Source organism: Tiliqua scincoides, chromosome 12 (assembly GCF_035046505.1).
Source record: "Tiliqua scincoides isolate rTilSci1 chromosome 12, rTilSci1.hap2, whole genome shotgun sequence".
NCBI lineage: Eukaryota > Metazoa > Chordata > Lepidosauria > Squamata > Scincidae > Tiliqua > Tiliqua scincoides.
Window position 1 is genome coordinate 4,591,518 of NC_089832.1, and position 25,463 is coordinate 4,616,980.

Sequence of the window (25,463 nt, forward strand, 5' to 3'; positions counted from 1 at the left end):
TGGGGCATGGAGTTCCACAGATTAATTACACACTGAGTAAAGGAATAATTCTTTTTCTCTGTTCTAACTCTCCCGACATTCAGTTTGAGTGGATGTCCCCTGGTTCTGATGTTGTGTGAGAGGGAAAAGAACATTTCTCTATCCATCCCCTGCATACTTTTGTATGTCTCAATCATGTCCCCCAGGCACTTTTTTTCTTGACTGAAGAGCCACAAACACTTCTTCTGCACCTTTTCTCTTGTCTTTCTACCCACTGAAATTGATAAGAAGTGATTCTCATGTCTATACCACCCTTCCTCCAAGGAGCTCAGGGTGGTGTGCATAGTTCCTCCTCTCTTTTGTTCTCACAACAACCCTTTGAGGTAAGTGCGACTGAAAGATAGCAATTGATACTGTTGATAGCAATCAACAGTATTCAGAAGCATATTTCTATGGCAAGATCTGTATGTATCTTTCTGATATTTTTCTTTCCAGGGAACATTCTTAGGGCCAGTTCTTCCTTTCTTATGTCTTTGATACAATCTGAGCACAAAACGACATATAAACTCAAATATCTAGTACTGTTTGCTTGTTTGTTTGTTTTGTTTTTTTAAGAAGAACTTAAGAAGAGCCCTGCTGGATCAGGCCAAAGGCTCATCTAGTCCAGCTTCTTGTATCTCACAGTGGCCTATCCGATGCCTCAAAACAAGAGGTCACCCAGGAAGCTTGATGGCTGAGTGGGAATTTGAACCTGGATCTCCCACGTCTAATTCCAACTCCCAAACCTGAACTCTTACACCTATCTTTCTTGAACTGTAACAGGGGTTTTACCCAGGAGGCATCTCTATATTACCTGCAAATTGGCCACACACACACACACACAGGAGCAGCAGAAATGTGTCTTAGGGCTCAATCCTATGTCCGTTGTGCAAGAGCCATAAGGCATGTCGCCAGTGGTAAGTCTGCTATATTGACAGAGAGGCCAGAGTCAGTCGGCACTGGGTCTCAGCACTGAGAAGACCCCGGACTGGATTCGCAAGTGGTAAGTGCTCCTGATGTCCGGGGTAGGGCTTTTGGGGGCAAGGAGAGAGTGGGAGAGGAGGAGGAAGGACAGAACTGGGTGGAGGGAGGGTGGACTTAGGGGAGGATAGAGCCTAGGAGGACTGGAGGAGCCTCGGAGGACTGGAGCCTAGGAGGATTGAGCACCATAGGACTGGGCTTTGAAAATGGTTAAACTTCAGTTGAAAACCCCAGCAGCTATTTGGATTAAAGTTAGCTTTGTTGCCTTGTGAGAGTGTCCAGTCTTGTAAATTTCATCCAGTTCTGACAAGTAACTGGAAGTTGCAGCGAATTTAATTTTTGCCTGTTGAAATCAGTAAGAAGGGATTTAAAAAAAAAAAAAAAAAAGAGCCCAAGAGATTGTCACCATGTGAATGAGGCAGGAGGTGAAGAAAAAAAAAATGGAAACAAGCCCATAAAATGAACTGAGACAGCAGTCAAAGCAGAGTCCTTTCAATTGCCCATCCCTTCAAGAGGGACCAGAAAAAAGGTCATCATTTTGCAAAATTGGACTTTTACCATTATTTTCCGTTTTTAAACTCAGGTTTTTGCCTCTTTCATGTCTGTGTGATTTGTTGGTAAAACCCACCTTGAATCAAAGGTGTGCAGTTTGTTTAAACATAGTTTCCCCCCCCCCCCATTAATGCCATTCACAGGTTGCACATCTTGGCTTCATAGGTAGACTTGTGGGGGGGGGGGAAGCATCATTTTTGTGAAGGAGATGTTTTCTTTAACTAATATGGTTGATTGTTGGCTTCCTGCAGATCAATTGGGGTCTAGTGAAGTTTTCACCTGTGCCTAAAGAAGACATACCAAATCATTGTGCTGAGAATCTTCCAAAGCCTTTTGATAGCAGCCAAAAGCTTCCATTATTTTCTACAAGCTTTGAATGAGAGACGTCTTGTCCTGGTGACCTTTATGGACATTAAATCAGCACAGCACAGGAGATTCTAGAAAACAATGGCTTGCATCTCACCCAGGGCAAGGAAGGGTGCCTTTGGACGTAACCAAGGGCACAGCTATGATAAATGTTGATTTCAGTCCTCAAATAGCTTTGATGTTCAGAAATAACAAGTGTTCCAATTGCCATACTTCTGGGAAAGACATGCTTGCTCTCTATCCCAGTGGTTCTCAAACTTCTGGCACCAGGACCCACTTTTTAGAACTGTTACCCTGCACATGTCCGATCTCGTCTGATCTCGGAAGCTAAGCAGGGTCAGGTCTGGTTAGTACTTGGATGGGAGACCGCCTGGGAATACCTGGTGCTATAGGCTTATACCATAGTCTTTCGAGACTGAAGGTTGCCAACCAATCTGTCAGGAGTCACTGGAAGTGATGTCATGACCAGAAGTGATGTCATCAAGCAGGAAAATTCTTAACGATCCTAGGCTGCGATCCTACCCACACTTACCCAGGAGTAAGCCCCATTGACTATCATTGTTGAAAGCATATACATAGTGACCTGTTAAAAGTACAGGTGTAAAAATACATTTCCCCAAATGCAGTCACATCCCATGATAGCATCAAGTCTAATATATTAAAAATAAAATATTGAAATGAATGGGGACTCACCTGAAATTGGCTCATGTATTGGAATTGCGGAAGATCTGGCGAGGAGATAGGGTGTGGTGTCGGCAGTGGTCCCTTTAAGGGTAAGGCCTGGGTTTTCAGCAGGGAGTGTGCTGCACAGCTGCAGCCACTTGAAGGCAATAGGGCCCTCAGGCATAAAAGCACCTGATGAAGGGAGAGTTGGTGTGGGCAATAGAAGGAGGAAAGTTTTAAGAAAGAGACTGATGGTTGGCTGAGGACAACTGGAACTATGGAACTGCTGATGGTCTTTGGAGACTGCTGGAGCAGACACTGGAGTTTGATGTGTGACTGTCATGCCCAAGACCTGCTGAGGACCAAGGGTGGCGGGAGGCTGCTGGTAGCAGAGAGGACCTCTGCAGGTTGTACAGGTGAGCTGCCCTGGTGGTGGGGTTCAGCAGTACTGCAAGGCAGAACCAGGGTTGTTTTTTGGGGAAAGAAGGGGAACTAATTAGCATAAAGTGGGCATAATTTGCTAGATAGTGTTTGACCTTGGAATCTGGCAGAACAGCTCGTACCCACCTAGTGAGTCCTGACCCACAGTTTGAGAAACACTGCTCTATCTAGCTATATGTTAATATCATGCTAATACTCACCCTGACCCTCAAGGTCAGGGAGGTAATAAGTTCAGGGAGGTAATAAGAGGTAATAACAGTAATCATAATTGGTTTTTGTATAGTGCTTCCTGAGCGTGAAAAGATCTTCTCATTTACTGATGCAATCCTTACAACAATCTGGTAAGGTAAGTAAATATCCCCATACTGCAGATAGGGAAGACTGAGGCTGAGATAGAATGGTTTGCCCACTGCGTTTTGAGGCAGGGTTGAGATCTGAACCAGTCTCTTAGCCATTGTGCCAGAGGAAATGAGGGGGTGCTAGGGGACTAAGAAACTAGGAAAAATGAAGGCTATTGTGTGGGTTGTAGAGTAGAATGAGAGGGGGGCATATGTAGGCATAGCACTGACAAGCAGCTCAGGAAATGGGTGGGAGTGAGGACTAGTGGTATCAGTTTGGGGGTGTAGGGTGTGTGTGAACCACACCAAGTATCACCATGGCAGTGACACCAAAATGGCTATCGGCTTCCTTTTATCTTTGCCAGCTTAAGACCGGTATTCAGTTCACATTCAGGACTGGCATATTGTTGCCCTTTGAGTGGTAGTGCCATTTGGCACTACCACTTGAGTGCCTGCAGGACGGCCATTTGCGAACCTTGGCCAGAGGTGCTTGGCTATTGGCTGTGCCCTCTATGCAGTGGTTTTGCCAGGAACTCTTAGAGGCTTTGGCATGCCTCCTCCATGTCAGAATTTTGCGCCACTTGCATCCCGTGCCCTGCATTGACGGAGGTCCATTGAGCAGCAACTGTTACCCTGCACATGCCTGATCTTGTCTGATCTCGGAAGCTAAGCAGGGTCAGGCCTGAGTAGAACTTGGATGGGAGACCGCCTGGGAATACCGGGTGCTGTAGGCTTATACCATGATCTCGGAAGCTAAGCAGGGTCAGGCCTGGTTAGTACTTGGATGGGAGACCGACTGGGAATACCGGTTGCTGTAGGCTTATACCATGATCTCGGAAGCTAAGCAGGGTCAGGCCTGGTTAGTACTTGGATGGGAGACCGCCTGGGAATACCGGGTGCTGTAGGCTTATACCATGATCTCGGAAGCTAAGCAGCATCAGGCCTGGTTAGTACTTGGATGGGAGACCGCCTGGGAATACCGGGTGCTGTAGGCTTATACCATAGTCTTTCGAGACTGAAGGTTGCCAACCATGGGGGTGATACCATGTCCACACCCTAGTGATGCCACTCACAGGGAACTCCATGTACGATGCTCTGAGCTTTCTAAAAGAAGACAGAGCAGGGTGTAGTATAGTGATCAGATTATCAATCAATCTTGGACTCGTTCTGGAATATAGCCTAGGAATACACCGTGAGGAGACAAGGGCTCAGACTGCGTGGGTCATTGATACTAGGTACATTGTGGTCTACTATGGAAATCATGCTATCAGATGAATGAGCGGGGGGGGGGAGATACCAAAAACATTGATCAGTCACTGTCTCTATGGGGGAGCTAGTTAAGTATAGAGGCAAAGAACCAAGTCTATGCAGACTCAAGAACCTTCAGGGGAGCGAATGAATGACTCACAGGTCAATATGGTGCTTGGAGTCTGTCCATGAGATCAAAGTTGTGCTGTAGAGTTGATGTGACAGGAACCACATCGCTGAGCTGACCATCTCAAATGCAATGGGGGAAACCCTGAATGTCGACAGGTTCTGTTAATGTTGATGAATTCTGCAGAGCCACAGAGGAAGGTACAGCCTAATAAGGACGACTTAAGAGAAAAAACAAGGTGTCTTTCGGAAGTCGATGGCCTGATGCCAACCAGATTGGAAAGGCCTGATTCACACTGAATGGTAACTAAAAGGCCTTTGGAAGTGAATATGGATTTATCTCTATAACTGTCTTGTTGTTTCACAAAGTAAAGCAGAGCTGTAATTAATCACCTGCAAACTTGGCTTGCACTGCTAGGCTATGGAGGTAATGCATGGAGATTGCAAGGCATTGAGTCCGTACGAAATGGGCAAGCCCTCCAGCATGTCTCTCTCATCGGCTTGGCCTAGGCACTCTCTGCACAGATGTTTTGGTGGCCTTGTTGGTCCGACGCCTTGCTGAGAGGAGAGAATGCAATCCTTTTTGGACATGACATTGCAAGTGGGCCGAGAACGGCAAATGGCTTTCCTTGGCAGTCTGACACTTTTCTGAGCGGCCTTGGCCTCTCCCCTCGAGCATAACAAAGCCAAACCTCATAAACGGCTGACATTTAAAGCGCTGCTGCATCATCAGTTCTCAGAATTATACATCCAAAGCAGGCAAGTATGAATGTCACTCATGTATCCGCTTGCATTCATCAGGGTGGAGAGGTGGTGATGCTGAGAGATGGTGATCTGCTTGCAGCGGGGAGTGGTCAGGTCTCCATGCCACCATTTTGCTTTCCTGGTGGGGACCATCGGTGGGGATGTGGAACAAAAGGCAAGGAAATTGCAGGGCATTCTGAACAGAGGTCAGTAGGCAGCTGTTGTGTAGCCTACCAAAGTTGCGAAAATGCAATGTCAGCACAAAGTGCGACCCCCCCCCCCCAAAAAAAAAAAAAAATTCACCCCACCAATTTTGTGGAATTCACCCCACCAAGCTGTGGAAAGTAGAGAGCTGATACTTCCCCACCCCACCCCAAATGGTTTTCAGAGTGTTAGGATCACCTCATTTTATGCTCCATGAGTTCCCTGGGGGCTGGGGATAAGAATAGGCCCTCAGTTTGGCTGTACTTGTCGTAAGAGGCGACTAAACAGGTAGATGGGACTGGTCAGCCTGGGAAGGCAGCTCATCTGAGAGAAGGAAAACTCCGATCCCAAACCTCCACTGCCTTGTGGCTACATCCAGTTATGGAAAAGGCTTCAGGAGTCAACCTCGAGGCAAAATCCGGAGCCGGAGTCCCTGAGGCAGTTCATGGCTGAACACAGTCACGTTCTGGCAACTCCTGCGACGCCTGGAACCAACCGTATTGGCTTCTGCCTTTCCATTGGACCATTTCAGCGACGTGGAGAGGGGGGATTTGCTGCATGGGTAACAGCCTATCCTCCATACCTACTTAACCCAGGCTTCGCGCTCTGGAGAGGACACTCTGTTCCAGAACCACCATTTAGAGCGCGATACCATAGTCTTCCGAGACTGAAGGATGCCAACAAACATGCTCCATGGGATCAAAGACACTCTTCTAGGGAAACGGAAGCACTGGAATTGTTTGCATGGGTTCCCCCGACTCCCCACTGCAATTAAAAATGAAACTTTATTTTATTATTGCTTATATATAATTTATATATTGTTTACAATAATTATTATGGTAAGGCCATGGTTGCCAACTTTTAGGAGCCTGCGTACCATTGAGGCAAAAATTTGACATGTCGTGGCTTGGACCACATGCAACCCCCCAACCCCCTGCACACAAAAAATATGATTAAATTTGCAATGCAGATAGAAGATTTATTAGATTCATTGTTTATAAATAAGATTTGTTGGCTGCTGCTTTTGTTGCTGGCTATGGCTGTGAATGATCCATTCTCCATCCTCTCTGGTGGTCCATGGGGGAGTGTCTCCCAAGCCAGTGCTTCCCCCATGGCCCGTTGGAGAGGGTGGAGAATTGGCCATCCACAATCACAGTTGATACTTAAGGGCCTGCTACAGGCAGTCTGTTCTCCGCCCTCTCTGGTGGTCTGTAGGGGAGTGCTCATTCAGTAAGACACTGGAAGCGATTGAAGGCAATCTTTTTTCTGAGACCTCACGGATCACTTCTCAGGGTCTCGCGGATCACCTGTGGCCTGCGGACCACAGGTTGGGAACAGTGTTGTAAGGGATGAGACTTTCGAATCCACTTCCTTTGCAGCCCTTCTGTTATGGGTAAATATCTGTATTTAGCTTTGGAACATACTGTTGTACAAACACAACTACTGCAGGAGCAGCAGTCAACATCACCTCACCTGTTATGTAAAAGGTTAGCTAAATGAACATAAGAACAGCCCCACTGGAGCAGGCCATAGGCCCATCTAGTCCAGCTTCCTGTATCTCACAACGGCCCACCAAGTGCCCCAGGGAGCACACCAGATAACAAAGAGACCTGCAAGGCTTCCTGGGAATTGTAGTTAAGAACCTAAGAACAGCCCCACTGGATCAGGCCATAGGCCCATCTAGTCCAGCTTCCTGGATCTCACAGCGGCCCACCAAATGCCCCAGGGAGCACACCAGGTAAGAAGAGACCTCATTCTGGTGCCCTCCCTTGCATCTGGCATTCTGACATAGCCCATTTCTAAAATCAGGAGGTTGCGCATTCACATCATGGCTTGTACCCTGTAATGGAATTTTCCTCCAGAAACTTGTCCAATCCCCTTTTAAAGGCGTCCAGGCCAGACACCATCACTACATCCTGTGGCAAGGAGTTCCAAAGACCAACCACACGCTGAGTAAAGAAATATTTTCTCTTGTCTGTTCTAACTCTCCCAACACTCAATTTTAGTGGAGGTCCCCTGGTTCTGGTGTTATGTGAGAGTGTAAAGAGCATCTCCCTATCCACTCTGTCCATCCCCTGCATAATTTTGTATGTCTCAATCATGTCCCCCCTCAGGCGTCTCTTTTCTAGGCTGAAGAGGCCCAAACGCCGTAGCCTTGCCTCATAAGGAAGGCGCCCCAGCCCCGTAATCATCTTAGTCGCTCTCTTTTGCACCTTTTCCATTTCCACTATGTCTTTTTTGAGATGCTGCGACCAGAACTGGACACAATACTCCTGGTGTGACCTTACCATAGATTTGTACAACGGCATTATAATATTAGCCGTAAATGAAAGGCAGCCCAATCCTTTCCTGTGCTGAACCAGGCAGGCTGGCAGGCCTGTGCTGTGTCCAGTGCAGGGTTGGAGGTGGACGCCATGCAACTTGGAGTAAGGGGATAATGATCCCCTTATCCTGAGTAATACTCCAGCCACCTCAATATGGCTTATTGGATCTGTGCCAGCTGACAGCCCAATCATATCCATGCTTTCCTGGGAGTAAGCCCCATTGACGCTAATGGGACTTACTTCAGAGTAGGCATGCATAGGATTGGGCTCAAAATCACTAGTGCAGACCTGAGCAATCTGGTGTAACACCATGCTGCTCGGGAGGGAGGTTAGAAGTTCCTTCTCAGTTTTATTTTTTAAAGTGGAAAATATACAAGAAAAAATACCTCTGCACACTTAGCTACAATCCTTGTGGCAATCTCATTTTCTCTTTAAGGTGGTATGTGTCACGTCTTTCTGTTTAAACCCAAATCCTGCCCCCCCCCACCCATATAATATTGGGCTTATGATAAAAATATACAGTTGGGAATCAGAAGATCGCACACACACACACCCAGTTTGCTTGTGTCGAGGCCGTCTCGGTGTGGGTGTTCTAGAATTAGGAGAGATTCTTTTCTTTTTTTAAAAGAAAAGAAATTGTCTTGATCTTTGTGTCATCCCACAAAAATGATGCCTACACATAGGCATAGGTGCAGCTTATTTTGCCCTAATTTGCAAAAAAAAGGAGCGTGACAGCCAGACTCTTGCGGGCGGGAGAGGAAATGTAGACCTTTCAAAAGGAAATGATAAGGCAGAAGGGAGCCGCGTCCGGGCCGGCAATCTGTTCTGTGGAGGCTGGTGTAACTGTTCCTAAGCACCCCCTCTGGCTCCAGCAGAAGCAGTGTGTAGGCAAAACAAGCTGCTCGGGATGTAGATGGAGGTTTTGCAGTCTTCATTCTGCTCTGCCAACCCAGTGACTCAGTCCTCCCAGTGGATTCTCACAATTGCTCTTTCCCACTTGCTTGGGAAGGATTTGGTTGTTTTTTTCCTCTCGGTCTCCACTTTTCAGGGATGTGACTGTCGCCTTGGAGTCCGCATCAGTGGGTAACGTCACCAGCTCGTTTCCGACCAAGAAGCCTGACATGCCTTGATCAAATGATGTTTTTGACAGCTTCCAAAAATATATACGGGCAAACGTGCTCCTTTGTGATTCCATGTGCCTGACCTCGGATTTATTAGTTTATTTAAGAATTCTGTACTCTGTGTGAAAGGACATAGTCCCAACCTGTTCATAGACTCCAGGTACCTTCTTCCTCTCCCTTCCAGAATCTTAAAGGGTTGTTCTGCCAAACATTAGGACACCAGAATCAGGGGACATCCACTAAAATTGAGTGGAGGAAGAGTTAGAAGGAACCACATAAAGTATTTCTTTATACGTGGACTGATGGTTGAGCTGCTGGTACTAGCTGAAGAGCTAAATGGGAGAATCTGTGGTTAAGATGGGAGATAGAAAGCTAGGCTGTGACAAGCTGCAGTACCCATTGTGGCAGGACATAGTCGCTAATGACCTGGGCAAAGAATGGAGAATGACCTTGAGGCCATTCTTGGTTCAGGCTTGGTTTATGATTGGTTACTAAAACTTGATGGCCCACAGCCAAAGGGGATAAGGTGTAGCCTTCACACTGTGAAGGCAACACCTGCTGACTGAGGTTTCTGTGAATCACAGATATACACTATTTGTAAAAACCCCATTGAAAAACGGTGCTTTAGACTAGCCTGCCCATGTAAACCACCCTAAAGGATGCCTTAACAGCCGAGAAACGTGGTAGATAAATACTGAAATAAAATAAATAATAAATCTGTGGAAATCCTTGCCACAGGATGTGGTGACGGCACCTGGCTGAGATGCCTTTCAAAGGGAATTGGACTGATGGAAGAAAAGGCGGTCTCAGGTTACAAGCCATGATGGTTATGTGTGACCTCCTGGTTTTAGAAGCAGGGTGACTATGGATGCCAGATGCAAGGGAGTGGTAACATGGTACAGGTATTTTGTTGTCTTGTGTACTCTCCAAGGCACCTGGTGGGCCACTGTGAGATGCAGGAAGCTGGGCTAGATGGGTCCTTGGCCTGATCAAGCAGGACTTACATTCTCACTATCGGCATTGTTGTCCCTTTTATATTCCCCTGTTTCCAAGGGCTACTGTGAGCAGATACACTGTTGTTTCTACCAGGACAGCAATATTCCTGCCACCATCACTATAATTGCCTTCATCTCCTGCTTTGGCCTGATTTTGGGATCCTGAGGGGGAGGTGCTGTTTTGCAGAAGGTAACTACCAATACAGAAAGCTGCTTTATACCGAGTCCCATCAATGATTCACTTAATTCAGGTTTGTCAACACCAGCTGTGGCTCTACAGAGTCGAGAGAGGTCTTTCCCAGCCCTACCTGAAGATTCCAGGGGTTGAACCTGGGGATTTGTGTATGAAAAGCCTGTCCTTTATCACTAAACAGCCCCTCCCCATCAGGCTTTGAAATTTCCCAAGGTGAACCTTGTCCACCATTTCTACAGCAATACCTCGACGGCCATCCACTTGACTTCCATTGCTTTGCTCTTGGCACCTTCAATTATGACCACGTTTTGAATTTCGTCCACACGCCTTCCTCTGTTGTCCAGTTTCATCCAACCTTCCATGACATTTTTCAACACCTTTGTCATATGATTTTTGTCATATGGGGGTGTTAAAAATTTCCATGCTTGATGATGTCACTTCTGGCCATGACATCTCTTCCAGTGGGTTCCAGCAGATCGTCATTGCCTCATAATGCCAGGAGAGGGCACCAGGATGCAGGTCTCTTGTTGTCTTGTGTACTCCCTGAAGCATTTGGTGGGCCACTAGGAGTTACATAAAGCTGGACCAGATGGGACTTGGGCTTGATCCAGCAGGGCTCTTCTTATGTTCTTAAAAAGTGGGTTCCAGTGCTAAAAAGTTTGAGAACCACTGTGCTGGATCCTAGCACAAAATCCAATCATTCCAACTGTGTTGTGTCTTCTCTGCAAAATGGGTTGCACATTAGTGCATTCCAGATTTGGACCATTGCTAAGCAACCAGTGTGCTTTTCGTAAGATCTTGTGTACCCAAAGGGCCACCTGTACCCATCTGCAGAACTCAGCCCTAACGCAGTGTACCGGCGCACTTCAGCCACATGGAATATACAAGATAACGCCATTTGTCACCGAGACAGTGTTTATTGTAGCGCATGGATCATTACTCATAAAAATTACGGCCTCTGCATCTTGCAAATAAGGAAAGCGACAGATACAAATGTGTCAGTCTTCCTTGAAAATGATTGTTTTAATGGCGGTGCGGAGCTGGAGTGAGATTAGTCTGGTCATAAGGCAGATGGGAGCCATACACTGTCACTTTCTGGAGAGTCCGCAACAGGAAAGATTTATCGACGAGCAGACAGTTGGTCCATCCTCCCGATAATTGCATCTCCACTGCCATAAATGAATGAATGCAGTGACCTCACGTAGACCAAATAACATTAATGTCACCTCGCCGAGATCAATGCTAACATATTTGACTACCTCAGATGCCATACTACACCGTGCGCAGCTGGTGATCCCAAAGGGGTGAGGATCCTTCCCAATAATTGAGTTTTGTGGCATGGAACTGAACAGCTGGGCTGATTTATTTCCGAGATGCTCTGTCCTAGTGGTGATGAAGGAATTGCTTTCACAGATGACATTGAGATCTTTCGGGGGAAACATGCAAAAGAATGAGAAGAGGGAACCAGGCAGATATTTGTAGTTAGGTTCTGTGTTGTGCCGTGGTCTCCAAACAAAATTGTCTTGGAAATTCATAGGCCATATCCATACTGCCTACAGTTGCTAATATTAGGGGCTGTCCTAAAAAAAAAAAATAATAATACAGGTATTTCTATGCCGCCTTTCTTGGTCCTCAGATTTCTCCTTAGACTTTATTCAGGCGGTTTACATAGGCAGGCAAATTAAATCCCAGTAGGGATTTTTACAATTTGAAAGAAGGTTTCTGTCTTTCAAGAAACCACAACATTCAGATGTTTCTTTCTTGATCTGGTCACACATTCTGGCCTCCATCCTCCCACGCTCAGCAGATGGAATAGCTCGGCTCAGCTTGTCAGCTGCTTCAAGGTCGCACGGTGCCGGTGGCCTCGAACTGGCGACCTTTGGATGTTATCTTCAGGCAAATGGAGGCTCAACCCTCTAGACCAGACCTCCTGCCCTAAGACTGTCCTGTCCTAAGACTTCCTGTCCTAAGACTCCTGTCCTAAGACTTCCTGGTGCAAGAAGAAGCACATTTAATGTTGCCTTCCTCTAACATCAGCAGTACCCAAACTTACCTGGGTCACGACACCCCTAGAGCCTCTTCTTGTCTGAGCAGGGTCTCACCGTCTTGGATCTTGGGAAATCTCACAAGATCCAAGATGGTGGTGCCCAAATCTCATGAGATTTTGTGAAATCCAAGGGAGGGATACCCAACATGGCACACACAGGGGCATTGTGGGATGTCCTTGGTCACCCCTAAAAACGTATTAGGAGTGACCAAGGATATCCCACTGTGCCTTGTGAGTGTACCACAATGCAGGGTTGTAATGTATGGCCCCGGCACCTGGATCAGTGATGTCATGACACCATGTGACACTGTGATGTCACACAACGTTGTGATGTCACTGACCCGGGTTCTCCCTGGAGGGTGGGGCACTGCTGGCTTTGCACACCCCCTTCCAGCTTCTGTGGAGGCTGAGAGGCTTCACAGAAGCTGGAACAGGGCATGCAAATCTGGCGGCACCCCACCCTTGGGGAAAACCTGGAGGTGACTGGGCAGAGCCTGGGTGCAGTGAGGCAGGGCCTCTGAGCGGAATTTTATCAGGGGCTACAAAGTTTCTTTTGGGCCCCTTCCCAAAGAGGGAGGAGGTGAAACAGAGTGGGGAGGTGGCAATGGGGGCAGGCAGAAAGGGGCAAAACAGGCAGGGGGAAAGTGGCAACAGCCAGGATAGTCTTTGGAGTCTACTGAGGCATTTCGTGGGCCGCTGTGAGATACAGGAAGCTGGACTAGATGGGCCTATGGCCTGATCCAGAGGGGCTGTTCTTATGTTCTTAACTACAATTCCCAGGAAGCCTTGCAGGTCTCTTGTCATTTGGTGTGCTCCCTGGGGCATTTGGTGGGCCGCTGTGAGATACAGGAAGCTGGACTAGATGGGCCTATGGCCTGATCCAGTGGGGCTGTTCTTACGGAGTCCAGGTCTACCAGTCTTCCCAAAGCACAGCTCAGGTCTACCTGCCCGCCTGGCGTTGGCAACTAGATACAGTAATACAGAAAACCAAACACACTCCTAAATCTCTCTAAAATCTTTTAAATATAGAAAATCACTGCAGGAGGTTAGTATCATTGTATTCAGACTCGCGCTGGAATGGAAAGTGTCCTGTGTACACCAAAACCGACTTCTGCAGGAGCTACCGTCCCGCAGCTGTGTCGCTGAGCTCCTCTACGCTCCTTCATGGTTAGCAGATCCACAAACCAAAGAGCAAGGGTCGGTTTCCTCCCAGATGTGACACTGTTAAGGCATGGATGCAATCCTGGGCCTGTTGTGCATGGCTTGTGGCAGTAGTTGTCATCATGTGCCTACAATAATGCTTCCAGCATCCCATGTGGGCTGTAAGATTGGAGAATGTCAGATCCCAGGAAATTTCTGGGCCCCCTCCTTTGGCTCCTGGCCCCCTTTTCTGACCCTGGGCCCAGGTACAAATTACCCCCTTGGCCCAGTGCTCAGGGCACATGCTTCTGAGGCTCTACTGAAGTCACACCTCTGCTAGACACACACTTTGGGAACCCTGACTTATGGAGTGGAGCATCAGTCATGACTGCTGTTTCTCCTCTTCCTGCTAGATTCTCATACAAGAAAGGAAGAGGGGAGAAAGTGTGGGGGCAAGGTGTGTAGTGGGTGGGAACGTCAGGTATTGTACTTCCCCATTACACTTTTGACACACCATTTTCATTTTCCTTGTTTGAATCCATGGACCAGAAGAAAGAATGGTAGAAGAGGGTAGAAGGAGGAAAGTCCTAATCAATTTGTTTCTTGACCACCTTAGGGCACAATCCTAACCAGGTCTACTCAAAAGTAAATCTTATTTTGTACAATGGGGCTTACTCTCAGGAAAGTGTGGTTAGGATTGCAGCCTTACGTACCTTCATGGATTGGCCCTGCACTTCTTGTAGCTTTTACTGCTTTCTCATCTTCTGTTTCATATTCATCTTCTAGGATGGTCCATAGACATTTATGTGCACCTGTAACTTAGAAAACTTAGAGTGAATTTTTTTTTTTTAAATCAGATGCATTTAATTTTTCCACTTCTGTGGGAATGGAGGTAAGAAAACTGGAGGAGGTCCATCTGGAGCAAATTAAAATTTGAAAGAATTTGCTTTTGTTTAAAAATGAATGTAAAGCACTGATGTTAAGAAACAACAGTTCTGGCTGACAGAGTGCAGGGTCTGGTAGTCGATGCATAATTGAACACCTGATTTACTTATCTATTGCAGAGTCATCTTGGGTCACAGGGAGGATGGCTAGAGGGCACCTAGGAGGTGCTGACTGCAGACAGGCTGTGACGTGTTGCAAAGAGCAGATCTTTTCAGGGTTAAGTTGAAATAGGTGCTTCAGAGGAACTGTCACAGGGGGTGCAGATTTTTCTTCTGGGGGTTGAATTATATTTCTCTCCTTGCTCCTCTATCAATACGCATAGTTGGCTCTGACTTTAGTGCAGAGGTTTGCCCAGGGAGACAGACCAGGGACAGACTGCACTTGCTCCCGGTGTGGAAGGGATTGTCACTCCCGAATTGGCCTTTTCAGCCGCACTAGACGCTGTTCCAGAACCACCATTCAGAGCGCGATACCAGAGTCTTTCGAGACTGAAGGTTGCCAAACCATGATGCTCTTAAACCTTCCCCCCACCCAGATGCTCAGCAAGTTTTTCTATTAAAATATTTATTCTGTGAGTTCTAAAAGTCGTATATATTCATTCAACTTTGAAGCATTGCCCAGAGTTAGGGATTAAAGCTGTGGTTCCTAAACTGAGTGCCTCAGTACCTGAAGGTACCATGGAAAACTCAAGGGGGGTGCCACAGGATGTCATCTCTTCTTCCCAGTACTCCTGGCCGCTGCCATCTTGGATTGCTTGAGATCTCACGTGATCCACCACAGCAAACTCGAAATTAACAGCAAAATCAAGCAAATTTTGATTGATTCAGAAAAAGGCCTTTTCTATGGATTAGACATAGGGTGTCCAAACCCCAGCTCGGGGGTCAGATCCAGCCCGCAGCAAGCCTCTATCTGGCTCACAGCCAGCCTTTCATCCCCTGAAAGCCTCTGACCCAGTTGACCAAACACAACTGGAGTTGTGCTTGTGGGGTGGAGAAATGGGGGTCCATTTAAGTGTGTGCTTTGGACTGTTTATGTGTTTGGAGAAATCCTGGGCATTTAAGCCCATTCATTCATTTATCATTATCATTTGTGACAAGCCTCTATCCGCCCTACGGCCAAGCTCTGATCCCCTGAGAGCCTCTGGCCCAGTTGACCAAACACAACTGGAGTTATGCTTGTGGGGTGGGGGGATGGGGGTCCATTTAAGTTGGACTGTGTTGGTGCTTGGAGAAATCCTGGACATCTGAGCTCATCCATTCATTAATTCATTTATCCAAGTTCTGTCTCTAATGTATTTATTTAAATTTTATGTTTAATTATTATTTTTCCCCTCGACACTCTGCCAGATATTTGATGTGGCCCTTCGGCCGAAAAGTTTAGAGACCCCTGGATTAGACTATCAGGAAAGTCCACCTGTTCATCTTCTCTCCTTATTTCCAGGACCACTTGAATTGCAGGAAGCAAAGTTCATGAAATCTAATTGAAAGTCCGTTTCCAAACACTCAGCTCAGGATCACTGTGCATTCAAAAATAATCATTACTGGCTTTTATAAACAGCAAAAGAAGAAGGGAATAAAAAAGTCGGTACGAAAACTAATTTACCCTGTCTTGCCAGTTCAGTGTATTAAATCAAATTGCTACTGTCAAGTCACCTTATTAGTCACAGGGCTAAAAATAAAATGAATTCTTCAATGTGATTCATCAGGTTTCTTCGGGGTTGGTGGTAAATAAATCTCACCCAACTGGACTGCAGAACTTCACAACTGAGCAACAAACCTTGTTCTTGGGAAAAGGAATCCAGCTATCTATTTTAATGTAGGTGGAGTGGTTTATTTTCATTTTTTTGGGGGGGAGAGGGGGAAGCCAGAAGAGAAATGTATACAATTTCAATCATAAATTTTTGATGTTAAAAAGTGAAATACAGCCGTAACCCGGGAATAGCCTTCCATAATTTACATATCAGAACACTGCTTTTTATGTTTAATGTATAGACAGTATAGTTTATGTATAGCCCTGATATTTAGCTTTGTGCTGTGGGGAGGTTGTTCAATTGTAGAGCACAGTCTTTGTACATAAAAGTCTCTGCTTCGACCTCTGCTGTCTTCCGTTAGGTACCGTGTTTCTCAAACTGTGGGTCGGGACCCACTAGGTGGGTCAGGAGCCAATTTCAGGCGGGTCCCATTCATGTCAATATTTTATTTTTAGTACATTAGACTTGATGCTCCCACGGTATGTGACTGCACTTGGAGAAATGTGACAGACCTGCAATTTTAACAAGCTACTATGTGTATTCTTTGAACAATGATAGTCAATGGGACTTACTCCTGGGTAAGTGTGGGTAGGAGTGCAGCCTAGGATTGTGAAAAATTGCCCTGCTTGATGTTGTCACTTCTGGCCATGACATCACTTCCGGTGGGTCCTGACAGATTCTCATTCTAAAAAGTGGGTCCTGGTGCGAAATGTGTGAGAACCACTGCATTAGGAGATAGCTCTCGCAACAGCCTTGCATATTTTATGTTTTGTTTTGCAAGTGAAGATGTTCTGACATTTTCTTGGAAAAGAGGTTTCCTGGTTTTTTTTTTTTTTTGGTTTTTTTGTTTTCAAATGCTGTTTTGCAAGCATTTTTCTCACCCCCCCCCACCCACATCCTCCCCCACTGTCCTCCTTAACAGAGTTTGGCTGTCTGTCAACCCAGCTTGTTAAATAGAATTCTTTTGTACATGCACAAGGAAAATTGAGGGTTTACTCTTGTAAGCACATTCCTCAAGACACAAACATCCCTCTGACATGCTTGGGCAGTTTCGAGCGGGGGGGGGGGGCAATGATGTATTTTTCTCGCCTTTCACTTATTGGACGCTAAGTGGTCAAACCAAGGAGGGTTGCAAGCAAATTGCCTTTTCCTCCTTCCAGATATCCCTGGGATGTAGTCGAATTGAAAGCGGGGGGAGGGGGGGAATCTATTTAGGAATGGTAACTTTAATTTTTTTCTTTTCTTCTAGCTTTGTATGTGTCAAAGAAAAATCTCCAATTGGAGTCAGCCTCTGAGGTCCTTGGAATGTACATATTATCTTGATGTTCCCCTTTGCCCCATATTGCAACTGAGGCTGAGAAGGAACTGATTTCTGAGATTAGAAAGAAAATCCCTTTCGGGTGGTGGTGGGGGACAGAAGTGATCCAGTGTGGCTAAAAGACAGAGATCCCAATCCCATCCAGCTTTCCAGCCCCAGTTCAGAGGTTTAGTGAACAAGCATTCCCTTAACTTGAGGAGGCCTCTGTGAGTGACCTGCCCTACCGCAAGATGCAGCACATGCTCCATTGACATGGATGCATCAGTGCTGGAAAGTTGGATAGGAATGGGTCCTGAGGAACAGACCCGGATTTCCCCAACCCTACTCTCACCTTTTCCCCTGGGGGCTGGGGATAAGAATAGGCCCTCAGTTTGGCTGTACTTGTTGTAAGTGGCGACTAAACAGCCACCGGGTAGATGGGACTCGTCAGCTTGGGAAGGCAGCTCATCTGAGAGAAGGAAAACTCTGATCCCAAACCTCCACTGCCCTGTGGCTACATCCAGTTATGGAAGAGGCTTCAGGAGTCAACCTCGAGGCAAAATCCGGAGCTGGAGTCCCTGAGGCAGTTCATGGCTGAACACAGTCACGTTCTGGCAACTCCTGCGACGCCGCTGGAACCAACCGTATTGGCCTCTGCCTTTCCATTGGACCATTTCAGCGACGCGGAGAGGGGGGATTTGCTGCATGGGTAACAGCCTATCCTCCATACCTACTTTACCCAGGCTTCGTGCACTGGAGAGGACACTCTGTTCCAGAACCACCATTCAGAGCGTGACACCATAGTCTTCCGAGACTGAAGGATGCCAGCAAGAAGACTCTCACCTTTAACAGTCTACTGATGTTTGGTGGCATGGGTTTGAAGCCAGTGGGGTGAGGGGGTTTGATTCACTTACAATTAAGTGTTGTTACACCAGACAACAAATTTTTACAAAGGTCATGCCCCCAAGATTACATTAAGTCATTTCTTAGAGATAGAATGTGATTTCTGTTTCTTTGGTGATAACAAAATAAGCACCACTTTCTGCACTCTTCATTTTTGTAAAACACGAAACAAAAACCATCCCCAAATCTAAAAACAAACAATTTTTCCTAACATGTACATATTAGTCACTATCTGTGGTGCAGCTAGAGGGGGTGCAAAGCGCTACGTTTTGCTGGGAGCCTCACTGTGACATGCAAGCGGCCCACCCCCTCCCTTTGAAACCATTCCTGGTGGGGGGAGCAAAATGGAGGTGTACGCCTAGCTCCGGAGCGGAGGGGGTGGAACCCCGGTGAGGAGCAATATCAGGGACAGGTGGAGCTGGTGACAACGAGGGCAAAGGAGGCATGAAATGGTGACATCAAAAAATGTTTCCAACCACTAGTGGGAAAATTGCTGGTTTTTCCTCTAGGAATCAGAGGATTTCCAGCCTGCCTCAAGGGGCTTTCAAAGCCGCTGACGGCACTCCATAAAACAATATCAAAAGCAATTAAAAATGGCCATAAACAGCAATGGGATTCACGAATCAGCAAGCAGGGTACAGATAACCAAACAGTTGAAGAGACACATGGCAAAGGCAAGGCAAGCAGAACTAAATGTTCTTAACGGTCTTGCTCAGAAGTAGGTCACGGAGGGCTCAACCTGGCTTCATTGGGAATGGTGGCGTAGCTGGAGGGAAGGTGAAGTACTCAGCCTGGCAGGGAGGTGGGCGAGCAGCCCCTCCCTTCGGAGCCATTCCCGGCCGGGGGGGGGGAAACTGAGCCATATGACTCCATTCCCCCTTGCCGGGAATGGCTCCAAAGGAAGGGGCCGCTCGCCCACCTCCCTGCCAGGCTGAGTGCTCCCCCCTCCAGCTATGCCACCGACAGGGAAAGAATTCCATAAAGGGGGGGGCTAACATGGAAAAGGCCCTGTCTCATATCCCCCACCAGATGCACCTTGGAGCGCAGTAGAACATGAGACACAACCTCTGGTGATGGCCGATGGGAGAAGAGGTGACATCCAAAAATGTAGAGGGGGGTGACACAGTAGTTTTGGCTCCACTTGAATGCAACATACAATGGACCACTGTGGTAGCAACTCTTTGCCATCTTGACTCCAAAGGACAGAATGCGCTGGGGCTCTTTCTTGGTGTGACTAATGAAATCTTGCATGATAATCGCCTAATCTATCTCCAGCTCTCACGGAGAGCCGTACGGGTTTATCTAATCTATATAGCTGTCATGGCTTTAATTGACTAATAGTTAATAAGGATTTCTAAACAGGTTAAATTAATGGCATTAAGCACAAAGACGGCTCTCGAACGAGAGCCATTGATTTGGTGGCGGATTCTATTGTTTGTTTTGCCGTTGCGTTGTGTGCACAAAGCACAGTCCGAAAACAGAATTAGGACTTCCTCCCACTTGAAGATGTGCTGCACAGAGTCAGAAATGGTGTTCATTAACTCGCAAACCTTGTGTGACTCTTTTCCTGAGAATGGTTGTCGGGACTGGTGCGTTGGAGGCCACAGCCCGTTTGGTTGGCAACTAAACAACAAATCACTCCGACCAGATTCAGTATAGCTTTCAAGAGTGAGAGGGCCACCTACTGGTTGCATAAGGGGCCAATCCTATGGAGTGCATGCTGGTGCACACTGTCACAAATGTTGCCTCTGTGCTGGTTGGAAGCTAGCCATCTGCCACCAGGTACTGTGTGCGAAGTGCCTGCTGGTGGACAGGTAGGTCGGGATGTGGGGGGAGTCGGGGAGGAGGGGGGGAAAGCGTGGCAGGGGAAGGGATTGGGGCAGGAGGTAACAGTACCAGTGGAGCTCAACTCCACTGAATCCAGAGCCCCATGTCGTGAAGGGCTGCAGCAGAGTCGAATAGCTCCATTGCAGGGCTACTTCCCTTGTTCAGGGGAAGGGGACAAATGTCTCCTTCTCTGAGGAGCTGCCACCGGCTAGCCGGTGCACACAGGATACTGCAGCTACCATTTTTGGCACTGGGCAGCTCAAGATTGGGCTGTAAGTCACCTGTTGAACTGGTAGCTGCAGTACTAGCCTCTAGCCACCTGTAATGGTGGCGGTACTGAGCATTGTGATACAAAATCCTCCGAACAGCAGCTAAGAACTCCTCTAAGAAATTTTCCTTGACTTCTGGAATTGCATTTTGCTTCCCAAGATAATTCTCAGGTGTTTCTCCTTGGGAGGATTCCTGAAAACCTACCTTGAATTTCAATTGATGCAAAATTTCAGTGCCCAACTATTTTTATGTATTTATTTATAGAATTTATATTCCACCTTTCAATCCCAGTAAAGGGCACTCAAGGTGGCTATGGAATGAACAGGCCCCTCAGAATTGTTGTCTTGTAGTTGTTGTTTGGCAACCTTCAGTCTCGAAAGACTCTGGTATCGCGCTCTGAATGGTGGTTCTGGCACAGCGTCTAGTGTGGCTGAAAAGGCCGATTCGGGAGTGACAATCCCTTCCACACTGGGAGCAAGTGCAGTCTGTCCCTGGTCTTTCTCCCTGGCTGTGGGCCTTCCTTCTTTGCCTCTTAGCCTCAGACTGTTGGCCAAGTGTCTCTTCAAACTGGGAAAGGCTATGCTGCACAGCCTGCCTCCAAGTGGGCCGCTCAGAGGCAAGGGTTTCCCACTTGTTGAGGTCCACTCCTAAGGCCTTCAGATCCCTCTTGCAGATGTCCTTGTATCGCAGCTGTGGTCTACCTGTAGGGCGCTTTCCTTGCACGAGTTCTCCATAGAGGAGATCTTTTGGGATCCGGCCATCATCCATTCTCACGACATGACCGAGCCAACGCAGGTGTCTCTGTTTCAGCAGTGAATACATGCTAGGGATTCCAGCACGTTCCAGGACTGTGTTGTTTGGAACTTTGTCCTGCCAGGTGATACTGAGGATGCGTCAGAGGCAGCACATGTGGAAAGCGTTCAGTTTCCTCTCCTGTTGTGAGCGAAAAGTCCACAACTCGCTGCAGTACAGAAGTGTACTCAGGATGCAAGCAACAAGAAGCTTTATTGTAGTGATAGTCATATTTCAAATAACTTGCTGTCTGATCTCTCTCTTTTTTTTTTTTTAACTAGAATTGCCAGGAACTTAACCTGGGACTTTTTGCCTGCAAAGTCTGATAATCTGATAAATAATCTGATAAATATCGACAAACTGATAAGAGGATCTTTTCAACTGGACTTGGGGGTCAGATGTGGAGGGTCTGGACTAGATGGGCCAATGGCCTGATCCAGTGGGGCTGTTCTTATGTTCTCATGTTCTTAGGGTCTGAAAGCAGAAAGCACTGTGAAAGATCTGGAGAATGAGAGGTTAACTCTCAAAAGGAAAATAAACTCCTAGACAGCCTTATTTGTCTTGGTAAAATGCAAATAGAACAATAAAAGGCACTTTTACAACCTAATCAAAAGGTAATAGAATGGGCTTTTAAATGCAGAATGATGGGCAATTAAACTGCAGGGAAATCTAGTATTACCTGTCTGATTTTGCACTGAAGTCTCTCAAAGCTGCAAGAGGTTTGTAGGATAAGATTCATATAGCAGCAAAACTAAATGAGATGCTTTTGCATGTCTCTGCTTGGAATTTTTGCCATGTTTTGCCTGACCAAGGATTTCCATGCCTTCATGTTTTGATTTAGGGTCAGTCTGGGAGAAACTCTGATCCTGATGCATGCTTGATCTCATGAAGTCGGTCTAAGAGGTAAGCCCTGATAGCCCGAGAATGAACCTGTAACTGATGTGCATTTAGTATTGCTTGTAATTGGAATAAGGCTAAATCTTTTCAGAGGGAGGGAAGAGTCCCTGGCATATCTTTTACATTGCCACACCTCTTGTGACTTTGTGCAGACAACAGTAGTGCCCCCCCCAAGGACCTCAGCGGCTGACATTCCCCCGCCCCCCAAGATTCCTCAAAGAACCCAGGAATGATCGATGTGACTCTGATTTGACTTCACAAATGTCCTGGCACTTATCTTTCCAGCTGGTGGCCAACATTTTTATTTCCCAGAAGTTGGCAACCTTCAGTCTCGGAAGACTATGGTATCGCACTCTGGATGGTGGTTCTGGAACAGCGTCTAGTGTGGCTGAAAAGGCCAATTCGGGAGTGACAATCCCTTCTACACCGGGAGCAAGTGCAGTCTGTCCCTGCTCTGTCTCCCTGGCTATGGGCCTTCCTTCTTTGCCTCTTTGCCTCAGTCTGTTGGCCAAGTGTCTCTTCAAACTGGGAAAGGCCATGCTGCACAGCCTGCCTCCAAGTGGGCCGCTCAGAGGCCAGGGTTTCCCACTTGTTGAGGTCCAGTCCTAAGGCCTTCAGATCCCTCTTGCAGATGTCCTTGTAGCACAGCTGTGGTCTACCTGTAGGGCGCTTTCCTTGCACGAGTTCTCCATAGAGGAGATCCTTTGGGATCCGCCCATCATCCATTCTCATGACATGTCCGAGCCAACACAGGCGTCTCTGTTTCAGCAGTGCAGACATTAAGTCTCCTGCGAATTATGAGCATAATTCCCATGGGAATTGTTGGCTATAAAAAATGCTGGCTTCGGTTTGGGGCAGCTGGAAAGTGAATCGCCATTAGAGGTCAGCTCCCCATTTTGTCCTCCTTCCGGATTGCCAAATCGTTCCTCATTTTTCAGCAATTGGTGAAAACAAAACAAAACTGGCAATTGGTGCCACAAAACAGGGAAGGGCATTTCAGGTCAGCGTTATCTTCATGCACAAAGGTTTGTCCCCACATTGCATTTAACATTTCAGATCCCCCCCTCTCTTCCCCCCTCCATTTCCCCTTCTCTGATTCTTCTAACTCAATGCGCTCATCCCACCAATTTCATCTCTGCAGATTAGTAAATAAGGGAGTTTTATAAAACTAAAGGGCAGGTAAAGATGTAATTGATGGCAGAATCATCTGTTCTAAGGGCTATAGGTTGATTTAGCCATCTTGCATTGATCCTTGTCTTCTTTCCTGGAGATAATTTTTATGAGATTTACAGTTTAAGTCAAAAGTCATCTCACAAAAGCTGCTTTGTTGTGCTTTGTTTTCAATAATTCTGCTAAATATGTTAATTACCTTTTTAAAAAGTGGATGGAAAGCCTATGCTTTCTAGCTGCCCCTGTTAAGCCTTTACTACTAAGAGAAGCTCAACTTGATTTTCCATTTCTCAAGCTATCCAAGTTTGTTATTTGACTTTCATGCATTTCATATGTGGTGGAACAATGGACCAAAAACCACCTGGAATGAAATCCAATTAAAGGCAATGCGCGTTGGAAGGACACCCTCTTCTGGGTTGCTTGTACCTGAGTGACAAATTTATAATAAATTTATAGAGAGGTGCTTAACGTGTTGTTTGTCTGTTCCTTGCCATTTAAAACTGAAGCAAAAAGAAGATGAACTCAATGCCCCCGCCCCCCCAAAGCAGACAAACAATGGAAGGGTTTCCATCATATATCATGATTAAAAAATGCAAAGGATAATCTCTATGCATAGATTGCATAAAAGATTGAAATTCTATCACCGCCTTTTTTTTAACAAAAAGTTTTTGTTGATGTTGTGGAGCTCCTTTAATATAGCTATCCAGTGTGTGTGATACATTAATTTTTTTAGCAAATAAATAAATGAAGAACTTGGTCAAACATCAGACAGCCCACTCTCCAACTTACGCTGGAACAAGCTTCTTCCAGAGGTTTGGAGAGGTGGCAGGTGGCCTCCTTGACTCTCTGAAGGCCCCCAGGTGGGGGTGGCGGTGGGTGGTGAGGTAGGTTGCACTCCCCCAAAGGTTTGGCACCTTGGGGTATTTCCCCTCCTTACCCCATCTAGGAATGCCACTGCTCTCTGCAAATAGGAAAAGAAGGCAAAAAATAATTAGTGGTATCAAGGAAGACAAGAAGCCCCATCCCAGTTTAATAAATGACTATGAGATGTTGCGATCAGCAAATGTTAAGCCAATATCTGGTTCTTGAGAATGATGGGAAAACAAGCAAAGTGGTCATTAATAGTCTGGCCAGGTGGTTTGTGCTGTACTCAGTGCAGCTCAAGAGATGGCTGGAGGTCTCCTCAGGCTAAGGGGATATTTTTACCCCAGCCACCCTTATGGGGCTCCTCAGATCCCTGCCAGCTATAGGGCTAGCACAAATCTGGGAAACCCCATGTAGGGTTGCCTGACCCAGAAAGTGGGTTTGGATGCAGCATGGATTGGTACCACTGATCCTGCCCCCTCCTGGACTTGATCCTCCATTGTTTCACCCTCCCCCACCTACAAACACCCCTCTCAGCCCGCATCCAAACCCACTTCTTGGGCCTCCAACATGCCCTCCCATCACCTTCTCCCAACCCCTGTGCCACCTTACCTGTGCCGACCAAAGTTGGGGTCAGATTCAATGCTGCTGACCCAGCGCGGGCCTTCTGACCAGCCCAGCCAGCTCACAAGTAGCCACAAATGTGCCTTACAGCATGTTTGCGACCCTCTGAGCCAGCGCTGGGAAGAATGTACCAGCTCAAGCACCAGTTCTTGGATCGCGCTGTTGGTCGCACATCCAACATAGAGCCATTTCCAGGTTAGGAGCCTCTCCAGCGGAGTTCTGTTCTCAAGAGTTATCTAGTTGCGACAGACAGATTGGCTTCTTGGGAGGTATTCCAGCCAAGACTGTACTTCCTTGCCCAAGGTAGGGCTCTGCCAACTGCTCTCTGATTTTGATAGTCACTTCGAAAGCTGCACATTTGAAACGGCTGAACAGATTGCTGAAAAAATATGCTCATTCCAATGTTGTCATTTTGGTCCTCACCATCCTCTTGTCCCTCTATCTACTGCTGCTTCCCTCTGTCCTCTGTCATGTTTGCTTGCCGTGATGTGGCTGCATGCATGACTTTGTTCTGGAGTGTTTGTGATGTCATATGCCAGGTAGCGCATGATGAAAGCACTGACACGTGGGTTCAGAGGTGTTACTAGGGTTCACGTCAGCCAGTGTGAGAACTCACTGTTTCA

General features: G+C 46.8%; 1 pseudogene; it reads left to right on the forward strand.

Annotated features, from left to right (window-relative positions):
- The first annotated feature begins 2,193 nt into the window (after positions 1–2,193).
- Positions 2,194–2,312, forward strand: LOC136663373 (5S ribosomal RNA; annotated as a pseudogene).
- The last annotated feature ends 23,151 nt before the right edge of the window (positions 2,313–25,463 follow it).